Source organism: Phoxinus phoxinus, assembly GCF_949152265.1.
Source record: "Phoxinus phoxinus genome assembly, chromosome: 18".
In the NCBI taxonomy this organism is placed as follows: Eukaryota; Metazoa; Chordata; class Actinopteri; order Cypriniformes; family Leuciscidae; genus Phoxinus; species Phoxinus phoxinus.
This window is the reverse complement of record NC_136893.1, coordinates 20,279,774-20,291,244: the sequence shown is the minus strand read 5'-3', so window position 1 is coordinate 20,291,244 and position 11,471 is coordinate 20,279,774.

The window sequence follows — 11,471 nt, the reverse complement described above, 5'->3', positions numbered from 1 at the left end:
GATGATGGTTGGATGGATGATGGATGGATGGATGGATGGATGGATGGATGTTGGATGGGTGGGTGGGTGGATGGATGGATGGATGGATGGATGGATGGATGGATGGATGTTGGATGGTTTGATGGATGGATGTTGGATGGTTGGTTGGGTGGATGGATGGATGTTGGATGGTTGGTTGGTTGGATGGATGGTTGGTTGGATGGATGGATGTTGGATGGATGGATGGATGTTGGTTGGTTGGTTGGTTGGTTGGTTGGTTGGTTGGTTGGTTGGTTGGTTGGTTGGATGGATGGATGTTGGATGGATGGATGGTTGGATGGATGGATTTTGGATGGATGTTGGATGGATGGATGATTGGATGGATGGATGGTTGGTTGGTTGGATGGATGGATGGATGTTAGATGGTTGGTTGGATGGATGGATGGATGATTGGATGATTGGATGATTTGATGGATGGATGGATGTTGGATGGATGGATGGATGGATGGATGTTAGATGGTTGGTTGGTTGGTTGGATGGATGTATGGAAGGATGGATGTATGGATGGGTGGATGGATTTAGAATTTAGATTTGTTGGTTAGTAGCAGAAAAAAAATCCACAGGAAATGAAGTCACACGGTCTGTGATGGACAGATCATGGCTAGTTCATGTGGTAATATCGGAAACGTTACAAGGCCGCTCAGTTGACACTTACTCAGAAAACATTAGTTTATAAATAAATTATTAAAATGTTTAGACATTCTCCTTGTTGTTTTTTCTGACATTACACAAAACACGTTCTATGCAATAGTCCATGACCTATGTCCATGGCACTAATACCAACGTTAATACTAATACCAAAACGCTATCAGACGTGAGCAATGGAATGGGGAAAAAAATGCAAGATCTCTGGATCAAGATCATGAGACTGTCCACCGACCGAGCGCATGTTTACAATGGAAAAGCAGCGCAGTGGAATGCAAAGATGTGTATGCTATGCCATCATTGTGGGAGTAGAGCTGAACTGTGCTTGCATACAGCTGCATATGACCACTGCGAGACCGTTGTGCGTTCAGTTATTACTGAGATTTATTGAGCGTTGCAATCATCCCTGCTTTCCCCTATGTGCTGTTCTTGAGGAGTCTCAATTGGTGTCAAAAGCCGTGATGAGCAGAAGGATTTACTGCGGTCCATTCTCACGTATCTTGGGGTGAACTCTATTTTTTTACGTGTTTTTTCTCCTCTTTTCCTTTTCTGTGCCTTTGCTTTGGCAGTGATTCATGCCGTGCCTTGCAAACTGGTAGCCCCTGGAATTGCTCTCCTGGCTATGTCCTGGCTCCCTCTGTGATGAATGCTGTATGCTCTATGCTCTGTCTATGATAAACTGTCCATAGTGCCCTCATAAATTGCTGTGTGGTCGAGTCCGAAACAGCTGTCACGGGGAAAACAAACAAACGAAAGTCCACCGTCAACCGCAGTGAAATGCTCCGCGTGTCAGCCAGGAAACATGCCTCCCCTTTCAGCCAATCTGTTTGCTCCTAATTTGCTTCAACACATTTATGAGCACTGGGAAATGCTGAACGGCGCGGGCCTATTTTATGCTAAATATAAAAATGAAATGTTATTACAAAGTACAGTTATTAAAAATGACCTCATTATATATGCATATGCATTTCCATTTCCATCCAATTAATTCATAAGAAAGGCCTATATGTGGAAAAAGCCTTGAGGGTTTATTGAAGAGTCTCTCTAAATTTAACAGTGACAGCGGCCTCTAGAACCACCTGACATTTAAGTAAATCTTTTGGATCAATATCTCCACCGAGTATTTTACAACCTCTTGGCTCAGGTAGAGGTGATTTAAAGGGAGAAAAGCCAGCGGTGCGCAGAACCTTATTAGATAAAATTTGTCAATTAAAAGTGTCTCCAGAGTCCTGATCTAAACGACCCGTGGCTTTAATACAGCCGTTGCCATGCATACTTTTCCTTACGCTGTCCGCTTCACTTGGTAACTTCATCATCTCTTTTATATGTGAAACACCCGCCGTTTCCATGTGTCTTCTGTGTAGCTTAACACTGTGTGTTTAAGAGTGTGTGCTGCTGCTCGCAAGTGCTAATGCGTAATGGGCCTGAGCGGAAGGATGAAAGGAAGAACATAAAATAGACAGACAGATAGACAGCCAGACAGACAAATATACAGAAGGACAGACAGACAGATAGACAGATATATATATAGATAGATAGATAGATAGACAGACAGACAGACAGACAGACAGACAGACAGACAGACAGACAGACAGACAGACAGACAGACAGACAGACAGACAGACAGACAGACAGACAGACAGACAGACAGACAGACAGACAGACAGATAGATAGATAGATAGATAGATAGATAGATAGATAGATAGATAGATAGATAGATAGATAGATAGATAGATAGATAGATAGATAGATAGATAGATGTAAGTGTTAAAATGATCATCCTGTGAGAGGAATATCATCAAATTCAAGCAGAGCAATCTTTGTTGAGGTCTTCAAATAAATGCTCTGTCTAGAGAATAAGTGTCTACCTTTATATAACTGGTCTCTTATTCAGACGCTCTGGTGTCAAAGTCGGCTCTTACAATTCACAAGTTTTTTTTTTACATGTCAAATGCTTTATTTAGTTTGCATCAGGAAAAAAATAAAAAACATTTATATCATATAAAGCCGCAGATCTCGGCCACGCGGGGTGGGGCCTATACTAGGGGGCCTCGAGATTACTTACAATTATTTAAATTATTGTTAATATATCAAAATAATCTACATTCAATCTAAATTACTACATTCAATCTAAAATGACTAAATGTAAAATGTAAAAAAAATGACTAAATGTAAATTAGAGATTATAAGGTGTTTTAGTGAAGAACATGCAGTTTTTGGTAATTCAAAATTAATTGTGGTTTGTTAATTTAATATATCAATACTCCCAGTTTCAGTTGATATAAAGTCTGAAAAAAAGCACATTTGTCTAGCCTGGGTTTCCCCATACTGCCTTTGCGCAGCGCGATTTTATTCACGCTGAAAGGCAGTCTTGATACCATGGACCAGATTTTCGCCTCATCTAGGGAACCAATCACAGAACGGGGAGGGAGCAGCAAGACGATGACGACATCTACGCGACACAACTAAGCAGTTTGTTTATATCCATATATACCTTCGACCCTCATGTTTATCTTCCACAAACGGCAATAGTCGCTGAACGTCATTGTTTACACAAAAATATATTACCCATCGTCTTCTTCCTCGTCGAATTTCTGTCACTCTACATACGTCGTCTGGTATAATGGAAACGATTGGCTATGAGCTACGTACAGGCGCATTTGATAGACATTCTTAGCACCCAATAAACGGCGCCGGGCATTCGTAAACCACGCCTCAAATACGAGAAAATGTACATGTGGTTCCCAGACCCAAGTCTCAACGAGAGTTGGGTCTGGCGTTAGCCAGGCTAACATTTGTCATAATTCAGCAGAAATACTGAAAATATCTTATAAAAAAGCATATCCAATGTGTTATTTGGGTCAATGACATGAACAGCTGTATTTTAAGAGTCACGACACATCACATTTTACAACCTGAACTAATCAAATTAAATTTTCACATATTTTTAAGAGTCGTATTAATCTTCACACACTGTGATGAGAGCATTCATGGGTCCTCTCTATGACCCCAGCAGCAACATATAGTGTCAGCAGATCCCGGATCTGTTTTATGTTTGTTTCTCAAAATAAATTTAAATTCAGAAATTAAAACATCATAGAAGTGATGCATTATTGTAGGCCTATGTACAGTAAGTGTATTTAAGTCTGTGTCTTGTATGTATAAGTTAAATTTGTATGTATTTTTGAAGGAATTCAAAAATAGACCCGGACAACGATGATAGATCAAAATATATATACATCTATATTTTTTTTCTTTTGGAATAACATGCACTTATGATTCATGTACAAAGAGACCAAAATGTTTTTTTTTTGTTTGTTTTTTTTATACGTAGGGTCCGTTTTGATTTCATGTTGACTTTAAAGCTGACTAAGATAGCAAAGCAGCCCTGGAGTATATTTGGACAAGAATCCAGTAAGACTCATGGGACACTTTGTCATTCCTGAAGAAACAGGACAAAAATATAGTCCCTCCCCCAGGAGAATATAGTACTAGAATAAAGAGATCCCATGAGAGCAGTATTAGACACGACTTTTAAAGTTAACACGCAGGCTCTGCCAGAAAACAAATTATTGGTAAGAAAAAAGGTTAGTTTATTGTTATATTATCACATTATACATGTGTTGTGTGGGTTTCCCAAATGTGCGTTAGCACCAGATCCTCAAAAGCAATCTGCCTTTAGGGAATTTAAATATCATTGCTATGACAACACATCCACATGAGCACAATCCCAGAAAGTTTGGAATGAAATCTAGTTCCTCAAACTATGCTCTCTTGCATTCAAACGTGAAAGTCTGGCTGTTCAGCGTGGGATGCTGGAAAGAAAAAAGTCCAAGATGGCAAGATGGAACAGGAAAATCGGATACACATATTCCAGTAATAAAAGAGCCAATTTACTGTCCAATGCCACAAAAAAAAAATCACAAATACATCCAGACAAAACTATATTCCTTCTCCAATCAAAGTCCATCAAATCATTTTGAATCTGAAGTACCTTTAGAGATGCTCTTCAGCGACCACTGCATTGTACTTTCAAAACCTCCATGGGAATGAACAGTATGAGTGTCTACATCAGTCGATCTCCCAATTTATATATTTTTATCAAAGCATGAACGATTAGTACTGGATGAGAAGAAACACTGAAGAATTGCTCTTTCAACACTTTAGAATCAAAGCTTAGAGTCCTGAAGTCTTAAAACTCACGTTTTTTCCTTGGGAAAAAAAAGTCTTCATGCCTTAAAATAGCTTGAATGTAACTCTGCACCCTTGCCTCATTTAGTATACGCAGTTCTATGAAGATGCAAATTAGCCCTGCCTCCACTCACTCACACCACCTCAGAGATCCACTCGTTGACGATCACACGTCATACCTGTCAACATGGGGGGGCTGGGCTTGGTTAAAAAAAAAAATTCTGATTACTCACGATAAAAACCTTATGTTTTTTATATATATTACAATGTCATAATTTCACATTTAATCTCCAAATTAATGTAGAAACAACAAAGACAGTATATTTTAAATATTTGTCTAAAAGGTAAGAAATACACAGAAATTTAAAAAAGTTATCAAACAGTTTGCACTGCATAAATGTTAAATTATACATAGATGAATCCTTATTAAAGTTACAAATGTTCTTTTGTCAAGAGCAGTGAGTGTTTTTCTCTGTTCCCTGTGTTCTTTGATTAACTTTACTGACGGAAAGCTTTTTTTGGCTACTGTGTCTTTAAGAGACGCGGATCTCACACGCGCCTCATTCTCTCACAACTCTTCTTTATGTTCATTCAAAACTATTTAACTCATTTAAGAGTGCTCAGTCTGCTCTTATGAGGATACTCGACAAAACGGACATTTTTGCAGAATTGCGTGTGTTAGTTCGGTCAACTTCAAGCCGAAAGAGAACTCGATTCTGGCGCTCAATTTGTCTTTGCGTGAATGGTTTAAAAGCATTTGCAAGAATAAAAGCGCATCATATAATGTAACGCCAGCCAAAGGATGACAGAAAAAACGGATGCTGCGTTAATTACGGGAAATATTTACCACGGAGTCTTCTCCTCCCATTTCTACCAGTGATCGCTTTATTCAATTTCCAACGACGATCTGCGCACGTCAACAGCGCTACTGAGTTGTAAGTTGCCAGGTTGAGCTCACAAATGGGTTGAAATGTGTATGATGTTTTGATTGCGCGAGTAGGATGAGTTTCATACAAGATCTGGCAACTGGGCAACCTTGGAATAATATATTGATGTGAAGTGATTATTCATATTAACGACGTTTGGAAATACAAATTACGGGAGTTTCACGGGAGAAAGGACAAAACGGGAGGGGGTCGGGAGATGGGTGTGAAATACGGGAGACTCCCGGTGAAAACGGGAGTGTTGACAGGTATGTCACACGTTGACCTGATTGGTTACAAGGATTGTGACGTCAGAAACACCAGCGATTTCAAACCACGTTTTTGAGATTGTCTTTGGTTCACTGCAGATTTAAGGAGAAAATATTTAGCAATGGTGTTGACTTATGAATTTGCACATGGTTTGTCTGAAAGCATATTAAAAACACCACATAGACATATAAACAACATTAAAAGCTGGATTTTCACCACGTGAATTTAAGACAGCCAACAAGTCTCAACGAAACAAAGATCCTCGTCCTTCCTCGCAAAGCTGTTTCTGTGTGCTTTTTCCACTGCCCTTCTAAATAAGTGTCATGTTTGTTTTTTACTTTTCCTCGCCACTATTTGAGGAGCATTAAACCCTAATTCCAGAGGAGCAAAAGGAAGAAAAGCATCGGCTAGGTGAATCTGAGATTGAGGAGGTCATTGTGTTGTTCGGTTGGTGGTGACTTTTAGCAAGCAAGAGGCTCCATAATTTCATTTGCCTGGGCTGTGATTCTTTAATATTGGCGTGTTGTCTAACATCCATGTCCCCAGCCGCTCTGAAAGAGGATGCTGCTTATTGCTTTTTGGAGAAGAATTCAATAACGTGAGATTTGGATCTGAGGGAATAGTGACACCGAAGGACCTTGCAGGTCATGGACTAATGAATGTATCTCCTCTCATCTTGAGGGTTGTAAGTGCCTTAGCACCCTGCTAAAACGTGTTATCTGCCTTCACAGTCAATGCTCATGGTTCAAACCCCAACGCCTGACTCGACGGCTTGTCTTAAGCACTACAAAACATCTAGATATCATGGTGAGTTTCCAATATTTAGGTTTGAGAACTAACTCTGGGTTTAGCCAAAAACGTTGAAATTTTCCAACGCTGTCTCACGACCAATTCGTACGAATTTGTACGAGTGATTAAAAGGTGGCTAATTCGTACGAATTAGTACGACCTCACTCGTACGAATTTGTACGATTTGTCTAAACCCACGTGATGGGTAGGTTTAGGGGCGGGGTCAGGGGTAGGTCATTCGTATGAATTCATAAGATTTTGGCAAATCGTAAAATATGTACGATTTAGCAAAAAACTTACAAATTCGTACGAGTGAGGTCATATGAATTGGCACGAATTAGCCACCTCGTAAAATTCGTACGAATTGCCGTGAGATCGGGTTGAAATTTTCCCACTAAGATGTACAGTAGACATATTCTTCTACTCTAATTACTTTCAGTAGCCCTTGCAGGTTCAAAGCAACTTCCTGGTAATACAACACCCTAGCAACTACATAGCAATGCCCTGGCAACCACTCACCCACAATAGCAACTCCCTGGCAACCACTCAGAATAACTAAATAACACCCTCTTATCAACCACCCACAACAACCTGTATTGTGATGTCCCAATAACCATCCACAACAGCAGAGTAACTTCCTATAAACCATATATACGGTGTTGTGTGTGGTCTAGCATCCACTCACAACACCCTAGCCACTACATAGCAACACCCTGGCAACAACCCACAATGACAACTGCATAACAGCTTCCTATCAACCACTAACAACAATATAATGCTCTAGCAGCGGGCATAGCAACTTCCTATAAGGCAACTGTACTATGCAGTTGCTAGGGTGTTGTGAGTCAAGTAATCACTCAAAACATTCTAGCTGTTTCTTATCAACCACCCACAACACCCTAGCAACTAGATAGCAATGCCCTGGCAACAACTAACCCACTATAGCAACTGCAGAGAAGCTTCTTTACAACCACCAACAACAACCTAGCAAATGCAAATGACCCAACAACCATTCACAACACCCTAACAACAGCATAGCAACTTCCTATAAACCATATATAGGGTGTTGTGTGTGGTCTAGTATCCACCCACTAAACCCTAGCAACTGCATAGCAAAACCCTGGTAACAACCCACAATGACAACTGCATAACAGCTTCCTATCAACAACCAACAGCACTATAGCAACTGCAGTGTAATGCTCTGCAGCATAGCAACTTCCTATAAGGCAACTGTGCTATGCAGTTGCTAGGGTGTTGTGGGTTTATTTATTATTATTGTTTTATTTTTGTAGTCGCCACGGTGTGGTTGCAGCAGGGATAAAAGAGTAGGATATATTTGCAGCAGTATCTTGATTAAAACCGATTATCTGTGTTCGTTTCAGTTTCGGGTGGTTTTATCATGTGCTTTTGTTCTGTGACCTAGGTTTCAGTTACCGGTAGTTTCCTTGGTTACTCATTGTTTGATTAATTTCCACGCCTGCCGTTCATTTCTTTAATTAGTTTGGTCTGTGTATTTAAACCCAGTGTTTTGTTCAGTTATTTGTCTGACGTTATGTTTGGTTGTTTTGTTCTTGTTGCCTAGTTCCTGATTCGCAAAATAAACATAAAACTGCTGCATTTAGCTCCTTTACTCATCTTTATTTTTCTATCAGCTGGGATGTGTGGGTCCCATCTTCATCTGTATCTGTTTAAAATGGGGGGGGGGAATTATGTTGAACACAAAAACACAGTTTTAATTTCAAATGCATGTGTCAAAGAATGTTTATATATGTAAATATATTTTATGGTACCAAGGCCAAACACGATTTGACGATCTGGAGAAAAAGACAGACAATGGGGAATGATGTGCTGTTTTGTTTGTTTCTTTTTCTTCAGGAGAACAGCCAAGCATTTAATAGCAGCCAGTTTCATTAAGTTTATACACAAGAGGTATTTTGTATTAATTGCCTCTAATTTTGTGAGGGTGTAAGAAATTTTACATATTACACTTTATAAAACCAGCAAAACTGTGACCAAAAATTCACACCAGAGCAAATGTGATGAATAACACCATGGGGTTTGATGATGCCTAAAGCATGGCCTATATTACTTCTTCTTCTTTTTTTACTCTCATTTTATATTCCTGTTTTAAAGCCTTATTTGACTTCTAACATATCTAATTATTAATTTCAAAATTTGTGAGCATATTAAATATGACAACTGAAATATTTAATTTTCTGGAACTATGGTCACAGAATGTTAAAGACACTGTATTCATTATCAAATCATTTATCATCACATTAAATGTAAATATGTGGAGATGAGACCACTGCTGAATGCTTTATTTTTGCATTTTAATACACTTTCTTAATTATGCATTATTTTATCACCATAACAACCTCACTGAAACGGTGAAATGTTTCAGCAGCACTCATTTCAAAATCATTTTACATCAGAAAATGTCTCCGTTTAAATTATTTCCAGGTTTAAATTCGATTTTGAATCCCAGATTTTCAATCTTGCAGGGATATTTGAAGCCAAAATACACTTAATTTGATTTAGATCCTGAAGCATGCTTAATTTGGCCTAATTACAGAAGCGTGCTTGTTATTCAATTCATTTTTCAGTTCTAGATTATTCTTAGCTTATTTTGACATCTGATTTTAAGTACTGACATCAAATGAGTTTTATAGTGCATACCGGCTCTCACATTGTGCAAGATGAATATAACATAAACTGTTGCACTCTCCAAATAATATGCTCAGACTATGCCAAAAAATCTCTCTAAAGTAGCGAGAGGGCTGGCACGTGTTCAGAGCCAACACAATCGGCCACTAATGCACTAATGACTCTCACTGTATAAACAGACGAACGGGGAAAGGGAGGGGATGAGAGATTTCTTCGTCTCTTTCATCAGGTGCCTCACAAGACTGCAGAGTTCAGGCTAATACGGCTCTGTGGAAGCTGGGGGGTCGATGCAATCAATGCGTGATGCCCCGATGCAATCAGAAACAAGCAGGGCCTGAGCTCCATGCTCTTTAAACACCGGGGAGCTCTTTATGATTACACTGTCTGACAGCTGCTGTGACAACTCACTGCATATTAGCCAGAAGCATCTTAAGCATGTCTGTACGGTCAGCCGTGCCACGCATGAGCCCAGTATACCAGAAGACATGAACTCAGCGTTTCAACCTTTTTACGCTTTCTGATGTTCAAATACAAGATTGATTCTCTCATAATCACCCTTGAGTCTCTATTCAATCAATCAATCATGGTAGACTACAAATTTCTTTTAGCAATCTGAATGCTCTTTTTCTGTACAGGTGTTTTAGCTGTGTTTGGGGTATTTTTTTTATTTTAAAGGGGTGGTTAAGTATGATTTCACTTTTCTAACTAGAGTTAGTGTGTAATGTTGCTGTTTGAGCATAAAAAAACATCTGCAAAGTTACAACGCTAAAAGTTCAAAGCAAAAGAAGATATTTGCTTTTAAAGAAAAGGACTACAACAAACGGCTGGTAGGGACTACGGGACATTCCTCCGGGTTTAGTGACATCAGCAAGCCTGAAATGTACATAAACCCCGCCCCCGGGAACATGCAGCATGTTGAGAAGAGAAAAAGTTGTTGTATAAGAGTACATTTGTGAGTCAGCTCAAACTTTAGCATCCATCTTTTCACATGCAATAGAAAGTCACTCTGTGTGCATCTCACAACAGTTTCTATATGAGCGATTTATAGATTACCATTACAGAATATGCTAATTGAAGATAGTTAACTCCACATCAGCAACATAAATTCGTCAACTAACCATTCAGAGACGTCCTGTTGCATTATACATGTTGTAACTTCTTCTTTAGTCTCTCCATCTTTGTCTGACTCCGTTTTAACATTAAAGGCAGAACAGTTTCTGTCATTTTAGTGTGTCTGTGTGAGGTAATCGCAGCTGCTAACACACATGAGCTCTTGAAACCCCGCCCTCTGCAGCAGCTCATTTGCATTTAAAGGGCCAGGCACAAAACGGTGCGTTTTTGCAAATCCTCAAAAAGTGACAACTTTAACATGCTTCATAAAAATATCTGTGGTGTTTTTTGTGCTAAAACTTCACACACACATTCTGGGGACATCAGAGATTTATTTTACATCTTGTGAAAATGGCATTTTACCACCTCTTTAAAAAATCTATAACCCTTCACAATAAGGTTCATACATATGATCTAACATTGAAAAATACTTTTAAAGCATTTATTCATCTTTGTAAAATTGCTATATTTTTGTTAGAATATCATGCTGTGAGCTTAGAAACATGCTCTATTGAGCATGTCTAGACTTCTAGACTAAAATTCAGGACTTCAAATGAGAAGAAGAAGAAAAAATAATCTATTTTTAAAAAAGTGAGTGGTATTCATTTTCTCCATAGGGAAATGGTCATTTATAAGTATAAGAAGATCCAAGGTTGTCCATCGATCGAATGGGCTTTTGTTGAAGTTGTCAGCCAGGTTTATTTAAACTTTTTTTTTAATTTAACAGTGGAATTCCTGGTGGAAAACTACATAATACATAATATTCAAAGAAATCTCCACCAATCAGAGAATTGAAACAAGCAAATTGTGCAAAAAAAAAAAAAACGCTTTACGTG